A 12,969-nucleotide genomic window follows, 5' to 3' on the forward strand; every position below is an offset into this window, starting at 1 on the left:
AGTAGCACCTCCTTTCCAAAAGAGTGGCTTTCTTTTTATTAAATTCGGGTCCGGTGAAGAATATGAATAACAGTGGTCTTTCTCTAGTTGCCACTGGGAGTCACTCACCTTTCTCTAATGAGCTGTAGCTTTGTTGACAGCTTTTCTCAGTTAAAACTAAAATCTCATGTTACCAGCAGGCCTGAATTGTTCCTGAACTAGATGCTTCAGTTTCAGGAAGATACAGATTCAAAAGAACAAAATAGGATGTTTATCATGTGAAGGTCGTTAAAAGAAGAGTTGCATCTCAAAAGGTGAACATGGCTTGCATTCAGGGACAGCCTGCAACCCTATTACAGCTACTGCAATAACTGCTTAAAAGTCCAGATGAAAAAATCTCTTTTAATTCTTACACTTTGCCAACCTAATTATACCTTATGCTAATCACAGAATCACTGAGTATTCTGAGTTGGAAGGGGCCCACAATACAGATGTTCTCAAGTACTTCCCTTTATTCTTGGTATGTCTCCCCAAAAGCTTTGTAAGCATTATGACCCAGCAAATAAAACATTCATAATTCTCTATATCTGTTTATTTAGAACTTTCAGTCAAAATAGGAGAAAAAGAACAATACACAGACAATTTTTGTGGGGTTTTATGTTTGTTTGTGGGTTTAGGGGTTTTGTTGGGTAGGTTGGTTGTTTCTTGTGGGGGTGAGGTTGTATTTTTTTTTTAATTAGAGTTGTGTAGATTACTTGATCCAGGTTGCCAACATGTGCTAACTGCTAATCCTACTCTGCACCTCTTGAGAGCTGCAAAAAATTTCTAGAAGCTCATTTTCGTGAAATCTATAGTTTCTGGAATAGTCCTTAAGCTTCTGAACCTCAGTTGAATTAGAGCTGCTGCTTTACTAGAATGCAGACCTTGTTCAGACATACTTAACAGTTATTTAAATGCAGGAAGTATGTTTAATGATTAGAACACCAAGCTGGTATGAAATTTAAAGCCACAGTGACAAATGTCAACAATCTAGCACCATGCCTAAGCTTCTTGGTGCTGTTCTTAGGGTCACAACGCTTTAGTCCAACTCTTGATGCAGCTTCACTGCCTAATAGAGTCCCTGAACTAGGAGATCAAGCAATTTAAGTTTATTCTTACCTTGCATGGAAGGCATACAGATACAGACTCCTTCCCTTGCTGGGTGGTCATACTCCTTGATATTTTTGGTAACGCCTGCAGTCAAGCACACCTTATCCAAAGGCCAGTTCCTGTTCTACATTACGTCTTAAAAAAAAAAAAAAAAAACAAAACAAAACTGCTTTCAATAATTCTATATCCAACAGTAATTTTGATGTCAGAACTGCCATCCTCTTGGGCCATCATGCTCAAGCCTCAGACTGTGGGGTCTGCCCTTCTCCAGAGAATGATGGCAGCCCAGCCAGTGTCCTGTGAGGAGCTCCTGGTGACCTTTCTGCTAGCCAAGTGAAGCATTTAGCTCAATGCCATTAGTGACCCATGCAGAATTTGAGCTATGTTGTTACCACGGACTCCTGTGTTATTCAGAATAAATACAAACACACATTCACAGATTCACAGAATATTCTGAGGGAAGGGACCAGCAAGAATCATTGAGTCCAACTCCTAATTGAGTGATCCATACGGAGATTGAACTCACAAGCCTTGGTGTTACTAGCACCATGCTCTAATCAACAGCTAATATGCTGTGATTGTGACAAGAAATGAGATGTACTAGTTACTCACTACACTGCTGAAAGTTTTCCATCCCCTACTGTGGCAACAACTACACAAAGAGGATTGGGAGACTTGATTTATTTTTCTCCTTAGCCTCATAACTTTTAGAGAAGAAAACAGAATGGTACTGTGATATATGCACTGAATTATTTAAATAACAATGGCAGAAAAACTTGCCCTCTTAAACCTTTCTTAAACTATAAAATTCAAGCTCTTGTTTCCTTAGCTACTTTGTCTTCACACTACTGAGTAGCCTGAAGACAAGTTTGGATTGTTCCGTCTGCATTCAGGAAAGGATTATTCTAATGTTCCACTGATTTTAATATTTTTATTTTAGCTGTGATTAACTCTCCAAACAGCATCACAAACATAGCTAACACCAGTAGTTAAAGAGAAAAGTCTGACATTGAAACCATATGCTTGGTAGCCTACATCCATCACTGCTGACCTGTCAGAAAGCACTGAGGATGGAACATGCCAGAAAGCCTCACCACTGCTGGCAGCACAACGTAGTGTGTCCAGATGTCAAGTTCTCAGCACCTCATGAGAAAATCAGTAGCCCTGAAAGAGAAGCATCACTAGCTCCTGCCTTGACTGTATGTGAACTGCTTTTTTAGACAAAATAAACTACAGATTTCAATTGTAAAGAGTAGTTTTGTCTACAGAGAAAGTATATTGCTGAAGTCACCAGAAAGTATAAGCTTACATAAATCTAAGGTGATTGGTTCAGTGGAATTTGTTTCCCTCATGTAAGTATGTCTGAAATCAGTTGTAGAAGGTGAGCAGCATGGGATGGATGGGTTGCTGGCAGCAGAGAATGTGAGTATGCTCAGTCCTGTTAAATCTTCTGTTTTGGGGAGAAATGAGCATCACAGTGAGAAGCTGCCAGAATTTGCTAACAGCTAATGGCTTCTTAAGGATGCAAATTGTCTGATACCATCTTCATTGGTATTTAAATTTCATAGTTAAACTTCCAATAAGCCAGAGCAAAGTGCAAATCAGGAACATGAAGGATTCTGACAGAGGCTCTGAATAATGGCATAATGCAGCATACATTGCCATAATGTATCCGAAGAATTTCCAGAAACAATGCCTGTTTCATCCCTGTCTAACCACTGCTGGTGGCAGGCTAACAGAATGGAATCCCACAAGATGCTAAACACGCCTGGTACTTGGGACAAAGCCTTCACTTTAGCAAAGTGCTTGATGTTTCTACAAAACCCACTTCAAGGGAAAAACTGACTTTCATTAGGACAGAATTTGGAAGAAATATGAATGGAACAAAGCTGCTGGGCTTAAATCACTGGACTAGCTCTGCATAGCAGCTAAACCCTGCCACTGTGGGGTACTTACCAGTGGACAAAGCTGTGGATGGATATGCTGGCTTAGTCCATGTGCCTGGCACAGCATCACAGAAGAGTGTATATAGCAGCACTTCCACGTGAGAAGAAAGTATCAGCTCCCCCTTCGGAGAAAAATAAAAAGCGTACATAATAACTATTCTTTCATTTCCAAAAAGCCACAAAAAGCCATGAAATAAGTAATTTGCTTTACAGTCTAGCTGTTTTAAAGACCTATAGATCTCTGAAAGGAAAAGGTCCATCACCTTACACTTTGAGGCAACCAAGAGAATAGGGTCTCCAGGCAAAAGTCTTCCTGCATTATTTCTGCTATGTTAAGCTTCTCAGGAAGCATTTCCAGAATATCACTCAGGACATTCTTAACCTGTTCAGGACAATACAACAGAGCAATAGAAATCCCAGCAAATCAAATCTTTCTGAGTCGTCTACTTTCAAGTCTGATTTCTTCAGAAGAGCACAAATATCTCATTTTCTTAGATAAAAGCAGAGATGCTCTCTCCATCACCTTTACTGTCTTCTTGGCAACAGTATTGAGAGGAATGACTGCAAGCCAATTAACACTTAGAAGCTTCTATTCAGCTTTACATTTTCAGGTAACATTGACCCTTGAAGCCTACTAATGCATTGTCCTGGACTTGGGATGACTGCTGTTACTAGGATACACCCTGGAATTGTCTTGATTTTCAGTTAAGTGTGATCAGTAGTTTGTGTTTCTCTAGTACCTAGTGATTTACTATCCATCACCCCCTCCACCACCCACAGTCCTTGCTGTCTCAGGCATTAGGCAAAACATAGCACAGGCACAGACATGCCTCACCCCCAAAAAGAGCCTCTCTCCCTGCAGGCTTGCTCTGGAACTGAGACAGAACATAAATGAAGAACAATTCATAACAGTGCTAATGAGCAGGAATTGAAATTACAGCATTAATGCAGCTCAGCCTCTGTTTCAGCCCTAGCTTTGGCAGACTTAATGATGAATGCCATATGTTATAGTCCAGACTCCCCAAAGTGGATGGGGACTGAGCATGAAAAGCACAAGCTCCCCCCAGGAGATGAAGCAGTGTTTGGCTACTTGCATGCAGAGCTGTCACATTTCGTCCTGCAAAACCTCCATGATCTGATAGTGATAAGAGGAAAAAAAGGGATGGAGAAATGCAGAACTAGAGTGACAGTCACAAGGGACTTTAATTAACTTTGGTAAGGATAAGGAACCAGATAAGGCTCAGTCTCATCATATACCAGGCTTTGGGGCATCTGGACATAGTTTCTCAGATCTACACTTGGAAAGGAAGATGCAAAAGATGGTAAAATCTGAAAACAGAACTAGCTGAGATTTGTGATTATATTTGCCTTCCCTGCTCCTTTATTAATTTAATCTCTTAAGCACCTGTGATGTTCCATGCTTAAAAACCATCCTTTTAAATTGTTCTGGGAGGAGTTTGGCTAATCTAATGTATCTGTGTGTCTGACATATCTTGGCTATGAACAGAACTTCAATATCCCAGTCAAGTCCATATTAAGTGACAGTGCTTATCCTGGTATTAGAGTTGGTCCATTTAACTCAGCATCTGATAGTTTATCAGATATTATTGTTCTGCTAGACTCCAGATTCTGTGGTGAGGTGCTGAGGCATCCTAATGGTCAGACATCCTCCTTGGCCAGGGTTCACCTCTTCAGACCACCCAAAAACTATAAGTCCCTGAAAAACCTCCTCTTCCTTTACTGCTTGCAAAGGAAATCTTGGAGCAGCCACAAGGCTCCTGCTCAGATCAAGTTCCCAGGAAGGGAAGCAGTGGGAGAGCCTGTGCTTGGGCTGCTTTTCCTGGCATGGAAAACAAAACCTGCACACCACTGCCACGCTGTGCTGTGAATGCAACAGAAAAAAGCTACCTTAAGGAGTTTTATCTTGCAGGAGATGGGAACAAAAGACAGAGGTCAAGACTAGACTGACCAATTTAACCAACCACACCTTTTTTCCAGTAAGGTATTTTTTGCTGTACTTGTTTATAAAAATAATACAAAAAACAACCAACAACAACAAAAAAGTGAGATAGATCCATACCTTGTTTCCTACCCCACAATAAATTCAATGTGAAAAAGAAATTTGTCTAAATGTCTTCCGAGTGCATTACCTCTGGGCCAGGCTGGTGCATTATCATAATAATTAGCACTCATCTGATCTTTTCTAATTTGATGCCTTTCCCCACCCCCAGCCTATTGCTGAAATAACACAGTAAGATGTGTATTCCACCTGTTGTTAAAAGAACTGACAACACACTGGATGAAGAACTTCACCTCTTTCACTGCAGACTAGCCTGGTCCCTCTCCCATATATATATGGGTTGCTTTTCCAAAGGAGTTTTGAAGAGATTATCTGATGTTGTCAAGAATCCCATCTCAGCATATGGTGCAGTCCATTTATCAGGGCTTTCAGATGAAAGCATTTAATCTATGTATTTATGGTATCTATTGTAATCCAGATTTGGAGAGGCCAAGAAACATGGTGCCAAGTTCCGCTTCAAGCTGTCGGAAAAAAAAAAAAAATATTATTGGCAATGCTGACACCAGGAAACATTCTCCTGTAGCTACAAAGTTTCAGAAATTTGATATCTGTAGACATGACAGCTGCATATTCTGATACAATGGAGCAAGGTTATCAAAGTATTCCCAGCATAGTTACTATTTGCATAATTTCCAGACACTTCCATTTTCTGTGGGGTTGATTCTTACTTCATGAGGAAGCTTTGCATTTATTTTAAGGAATGTCACTACTGAGGCAAGTGTATTTTAAGTACTGCAAGTCTGCATCACCTCAGCAGCCAAGCAAGGAGTCTTATGCCATTTTGCTACTCCATTGCATCTCTCCAAGTACAGGAGTATTGTATGGGGTTTTTTACTGCTGCTTTGGCCTCAGTGAGATAGACACTGTGCTGATAATTTTAATAGGATTAAAAATTAAGGTCTCAATCAGCTCAGTATTGAGCCAAGTACTATTAACTGCACTGTTCCTATAGAGCAGGAAGACCCTAACTCTGTCAGGATATTTAAGATAAGACTTGGGACTTTGGAACAGATCAAGATTTATGTAGACAGGACTTTGATGAGATGTACTCACAGTGGGCTGACCTCCTAAATAAAATAAAAAGTAATAAATAAAATAAGAATGAAAGCTGTAGCCATCACATTTATTTTTCTAGACTTCCCCATCTCCTGTGCTGTAAGAACTTCACTGAATTCAAATAATTTCTCTGAACTTATTGTCATAGAGCTGTCTGCAATTTAAAAAAGGCTTGAAGTTGTTTTTGCTGAAAAATATTTCTAGCTCTAAGTGGTACTTTTCACAAAAGCTATTTCTTCCTAATGCAGGGTCCACTTCACAAAATCACAATAACATTTAACAGCTTCTGGCATTTAGAACAGTCTACAACAAGCTACTGCTCAAAATAACACCAGTAAGCACTTATTTCTGAAGTAATTTTGGTTCTGCAACCAGCCATTTACCTGTGCCTGAACTTGCACCACTAACCTCACCCACAATAAGCTGTATCTTAAGATATAGCCACTTTGAAGTAGTGCTGAGGTTTTGAAAAAAGCCCTGTTATTTACCTCGAGTGGAAGATCAATTCTGTCAGACAATCTGTACTTACCAGTCTCTCTCTGCTGGCACTTAAATCAGGTTTTACTGTGTCTGTGGGAGTCATGTGCACAGAGGGAGGCTGTGGGTTACTGGGATATGAAGCAGGAGCTTGCCACACTTCTCTCTTTATGATTGTTCCTGGGTGAGGTCTATCAAAGCTGACACATGGTGGGTAATTCTAATGGACCCTGTGAAATGAATTTATAGCTAAAAGAACTCATCATAAAGCAAGAAGTTAAAAAGAGAAGGTAACCTCCCCAGGGAACACAAAGCCCCACCACCAATGAAGGACCATCCATTCATTGGCTGCCAGTCACTGAATGATTTTCTGGTTTTGCTGGTAATTCTGGGCTTTAACTTTTTTTAATTACAGCAAGAAGCTAAGAAAGATACCTCACTGTTTAAAATACCAGTGGATCCACGCTAAGGGTTGGGTCCCTAAACTTTCCAAAGGCCATAGAAATAGCAGTGATTCTGTTCAGGTTTCACCACCTATACTTATTTTGCAATTATTTGAATTAAAGTTCAGCCTTGTGAAGGTTAATGGACTACCTAAAGTAGTAAAGCAGTAATTCTTTACTTATCCATAGGCTAGAGGCAGAGCTGGAGCCAGCAGGGTGAGCTTCCCACCATGCCCCCACGACCTCAGCTGTCATGTGGAGAAATCAGCCTCTTTCGAGGTCAGGAGTACAGTGGTGTTTAGCCTTTCCATCTCCATGGCAACTTACTCTTGGGCATCTTCTTCTGAGCAGTTACTTCCAATTGCCTTCATCTGAGTGTGGCTCTTTGACATATGAAATCCTGCTTCTTCGGGACCAAGGAGACACCAGCCGCTCCTCTGGTTCACAGCCGAAAGGCAAGATTCCACCCACTGCCAGGGGTGAAGGGGGCACTTTTCCCAGCTTAGCTCGGCTCCACAAATGGCCTGCTCACACCTAACATGGCAATTTTAATTTTTTTTCCTCATAAATGAGCATTTTTACCTTTGGACAATGAAAAATAACAATTTTGGAAAGGACACTTGAAAAATCTCTTGGTTGTTTTTAGCAAATTGTATAGAGTCAGTTCTCTAAAGTGGCTTCTTCAGCAGCTAAGGAGAAGCAGACAGTTTTTTAATATTTATATACATATTAAAAAATACATATATATGATACATATCGTATATACCTATATTATATATGTGTGTAAATACATACACATGCCCCTGTATAAACATCCACATTTGTTATAACTGCTTATATGAGATTTTGCAGTTTCCATGCAGAATTTCTTGGAACTAAAGTTAAAGCAACATTTTCTTTTTGTAGCCTCAAAAATTTTAGCATTTGCTGCTGATTAGAAGCAACTTTGGCAATCTGGCCCTTTGGAGTCATGGATGTTCCACATACACTGCTGTCCAGGATGAAAACTCAACAATGAAATTTGAATAATTCAGTATATGTCAGCTGGTGATAACCTGACAAAGCTACAGAAACCGATGTGTGAGAAGGTAGTGGAAAATTGAAAACAGTCTTACAAGCTATTTTCTCTATTTTAAAAAGAATGAGGTGCAAGGAAGTGTATAACATTTCCACTATTTTCTGAAGAAGAAAATGTGCAAAGAGTAAGTGTAAGTTCTGAGGATGGTGCCATTCTGGACTGCTGAAACTGGTGAGTCTATCGGTTACATTGGTTAAAGAGCAGTTCCATAAAAGATACCTTCCCATGCCTACCTAAAACTTTCTAAATGGAAGCACCTTAAAATAGTTTTCCTAGGAAAATGGAGACCTAAGTCTATCTGATACCATTAAGCTCACTATACAAGCAGTGTTACAAAGTACAGAATTCAAGTTACCAATTAATGGTACTTGCAAAAGTAAACAAGCAGTATGCCAACTCCGAAACCCTTTCAGCCAAAATCTGCTCATGATAAATTATCAGCAATTTTTTTCCCCCCACAGCCAGACAAGACCTTGCTACAGGATGGATGAGAAAGTGTGTGGTCTTCTCTTTCCCTTAGGTTAAACATACTGTGTTCCAGAGCTTTAGGCACATAGGAAAGTTCTCACCAGGGCTGGGCTGAGGAAATCTTGCAGACAGATTCAGCAGAGCCTGCAGTACCAGGCACCCATGATGTGGCCACCTTACATGATCTCACCAAGGACGTTCCTCCTGTGGAATCACCTGAGGAACAGAATGCATCATTGAATAAAACAAGACAGCTGCTTAAAGGAAAAACCAAAGCTGTTCTGAATAAACATCGTTAAGAGACAAAAAAGAAATCCAACTACTTCCTCTCAGAAAGCTTCATGATTATACATTTGCACTGCTGGGTTTGGATTTTTTCAGCAAATAACATTAAAATCAGATTTCTTTTATTTCAATCCAGTGAGAGGTATATGAGCAAAAATAGCAAATCTGTGACTAGAATTCAGCAATGGTGTAAAATGCATTATCCAAGCTTTATGTTTCCTACCTTAGCCCTTATAAAAAAACTTTAGAGAAAACCAAATTTTCAAAACACCACATGAGAACGTAACTTTGTGAACAAGATCTTTAAAAACATAACCCTCATGAGTAACAGGAAGGTAACCTACTGTGCCTTTCTTGGAGAGGAAACAAAAAACTTGTATCTGATTGCAGTCTTTTATATCTCCTCACTAGGGAACGTTTACTTACTGAAATTCTACATTATTTGAAATAGGGAAGTATTCAAGAACTTTGGTAAAAATTGAATTAATATTAATCCCATTACTGCCCCATCATATAAGCATTAAGTTTATTGTAGAATTCTAGTCATAATGCCACAGAGAAAGCATGTGGTTAAGGGTGGCAAAACATTTTATTCAAGGAACCACTGTCTTTCTCTTTTAATTGGCTTCACAGCATTTGAAACTTCTTTTTGCTCCCCTTTGGTTTGCAAAATATGCCAGTTTGTGATGAAACCTTTGCAGACAGGAACCTTTACGCCCTTGGGGGCAGTATTTGCCTCCCAACAATTCAAGTAAAAACTTAATTATAGGCTTTAAATATTACATGATGTGACAGAACCGAACAAGTAAAATAGCTGCAGCTATTCCAGCCTGCTTGCTACATACACTTGTATGCAGCAATTTGATTATGTGAAATACTAATCCATCTTTATTTTAAACTGGTTCAAAGAAAATGAAAAAAAACCCCAATTTAAAAAAAGCCACTGGACTATAATATGCAGGGCTGCATGCTTGTGAGGAGAGGCCTGAACAGAGAATCCCTGTGAAAAATGCCAGCAACTTGGATATAGAATGGAATGTTCTTGCAGTCAGAATAAACCTGCTTTTCTCTTTCTCGGCAACAAAATCTCATTTAATGTTTTTCTTATTTCATATATATTTATCTCAAGAAATTGCTTTTTCCTTTGTCTTTTGGAAGAGTATATCAATATTCTAATGCAGTACAAGCTCATTCAGCTGCACACTTCTGGGACATTGATTATACTGGGATAATCAAAGCTGGTGATATAAAAGGGACATTTTTGTGAGTGTGAGAAAGCTGCGGAGTTTGCATTAGAAATATTTTGGGCTGTCAGGTTCACATAATTGCCATTGTACTCTATACAAAACTGGTCTGTTCTACCTAAAAAACCCACAGAGCTGTTGCTGGGTGGGTGGATAATGGAGAGGACAGAATCTACTTCCCCCCACAACAATCTGGTGACAACTCCTTGAACAGATGTGTGGGGATCAGAAGGTGCAAGGCAAGAGTGGGACAATGAGGAAGGACCACTGTACTTCACATGAAGACACCTCAACTATTGCAGATTGGTGTGCTGGATTTTGTCTTAGCAGCAGGAAAAACAGACATACAAGATTAAATATTCTTGGGAAAACACTATAAATTAGTGGAAGTTATAACAAAGTAATGGCAATTTCCACTAGCTGATGAGCTAGCTCAAGTTGCCCAGTTTATGCTTTCTGGTCAATGCTTAATTGTCTTCAGGAAGTTCTTCCCAAAGGACAATAAATAATATACATATGATATTTTTATACATGCACAAGGTCATAGACATGCATATATACATAGGAACTGACATTAAAAAAAAAACAGTTTTCTTATTTCTCTCTCCAATATCTACGTTTAAAAAAATCCTTATGAAACCACAGGGTAATGAATCACTAAGCAGTACAATGAGAAAGGCCAATAAGCAATATTACCAAGAGGAGAGAAGAAATAATTCTTGCTCTTACAGACCTTCCTGGTACTCCCTGCCATCAGAATACTCCCTCTCATTAATTAGCAAAATGAATTATCCAGCTTATGAATTGTGGTTTGAAAAGAACAGCTTAAAGCAGCAAGATTTATTAGCAAAGAAAATTAAGGGTTGGAATAAGCTGATTTCATAGACTTGTTTTCTAAATGGGAAGCATTATTAAATCATCATAATAAAATTAAGGAATTATTTCACTATGACACCAAGTACCACAAAAAGGGAAAACAGCTTGATGTCCTACTAACTAAATAAAGGCTAGCAGGGCTGTGAAGACAAAAAATTAATTTCTCAGAGCAAATACAAGCTGGGAGATATGGACAAAACCATATCATCAAGGGGTGACACTTCTGTCTCTTTTATTTCTTTATAAATATCTCTGAAAATTATTTAAATTATTAAAATGGGAGAATCTATTCAATCATATCCTATATCATTCAGTAATAAATAATTACTGCCTTTTATTTAGACATTTCACATTTTCACATGCAGAACTTACACAGATGACCTCAACTCAGTATTAAAATTATACAAGTATGAAATATTCTGTAGCTCAGAAAAAAAATCACTCTCCTATCCTTAACTTTGACTCAAGGGGAACATTACTGAGAAAGTCACAACAAGGTGGCATCCTTAATACATAATAATGACACATTCAGGAAATGCACCATTATTTATACATGTGACGTGCTGTAAATTGCTTCCATCATCAGAACTAATTGTAGTGATTATTAATGCAGTGTTATGAACTGTCAGAATTGCTGTTTGTAATTACATTTGTGCAAATGCTTCATTACCTGCCTAATGAATTTGGCATATATGCACATGTAAACCCCTGTTTTTGTTAACATAATGAAGGGCATTTTTTTTCCCCTTAGCTACTGATGTGGAACCGGTTTTGCCTATATTTCAAAGTTCAAGCATCCACTGCCAGAAAATAGCCACAACCCCCCACTCCCTTTGATCTGGTTTATTTTCATACTCACCAACAGCATCACATAATGCCAGCTACTTAAATAACAGCTTCAGGGAAAGAACTGTGTCCCCCTTATTCAGTATAAATATGTGATTGAGTGGAAATGACCTTGATGTGTGGTTACCTGACCACTTCCTACCTTCTGGTGGGCCTCTGAGCAGTTGCTGAGGACAGCGATGCAGACGGAGATCTCAGGTGTGGATTTGGTACCTTCCATTCCAGCCCCAAGGGCCAAACTTCAGTCTCCCAGGAATGCAACTGTGAAAATGGCACAGAGGGAAAAGGATGCTTTTAAATTCCCCTTCTCTGGCGTGCAGTTCAAGGGTCCCCTGTCAAAGAAAAAAGGAGTAACTTACACACTGGCAACAGGGAGTGTTGCTGAGAGCTGTGCCAGCCTCAGCTGCCAAAGGGAGAACTCACCCTGGAGTTCTCCCTTTGGCTGGAGCTGGAAGGAGAGTGAGAAACAGGTTTCTAAACAATCAGAGGCTATTGGGCAGTATTTTTTCCAGTAATTCCCAGATGCAAAATTGTTGATAGTGACATTTTAATTCCCAAACGTCCCTTAGGAACAAACTGTTGTGCTACGGAAACTAACAAAAACAGTGTCTTTACCTAGAAATCTATAAATATTACTCAGATAACCACTAAATCATCCATAGACTTTATGCCAAGTAGAAAATTTACTAGTTTTAACATTTATTAAGAGCCTTCAAATTCCTTGAAATTTTACACCATTTCCTGAAGAGTCATGTTTGAAACTGAAGTTTAATATTTTTCTTTTTGCCTCCATTATTTATAGGGTTAATAGGGAATTCCAGCAAAATGACATTCAGCTGTTTTTTAAATTATTTGGCATTTTGCCTGTAAAATTTGCAGAAATTAATCCTTATGTCTCTGATATTTTTCTGTATTTTATCCTTTAGTTTAAGAAGTAATAAATATAAAAAATTAATTTGTTACCCTTGAAAAGAATGATTTTTATAGGGAACATCAGAGGGATCAACTCTTGTCTTTCAAAAGGAAATAGATCATCCTGAGC

General features: G+C 38.9%; 1 long non-coding RNA gene across 1 annotated transcript; it reads right to left on the reverse strand.

Annotated features, from left to right (window-relative positions):
* Nucleotides 1–3,125: 3,125 nt before the first annotated feature.
* LOC116183213 (uncharacterized) lies at nucleotides 3,126–12,145 on the reverse strand. Its single transcript, XR_004147764.2, has 5 exons — nucleotides 12,070–12,145; nucleotides 8,778–8,892; nucleotides 6,740–6,917; nucleotides 5,388–5,615; nucleotides 3,126–3,196 (listed from the first exon to the last, which is right to left on the reverse strand). It is a non-coding gene; the product is annotated as an uncharacterized LOC116183213 (long non-coding RNA).
* Between the last annotated feature and the right edge of the window lie 824 nt (nucleotides 12,146–12,969).

This window comes from Lonchura striata, chromosome 1, assembly GCF_046129695.1.
Source record: "Lonchura striata isolate bLonStr1 chromosome 1, bLonStr1.mat, whole genome shotgun sequence".
Classification (NCBI taxonomy): domain Eukaryota; kingdom Metazoa; phylum Chordata; class Aves; order Passeriformes; family Estrildidae; genus Lonchura; species Lonchura striata.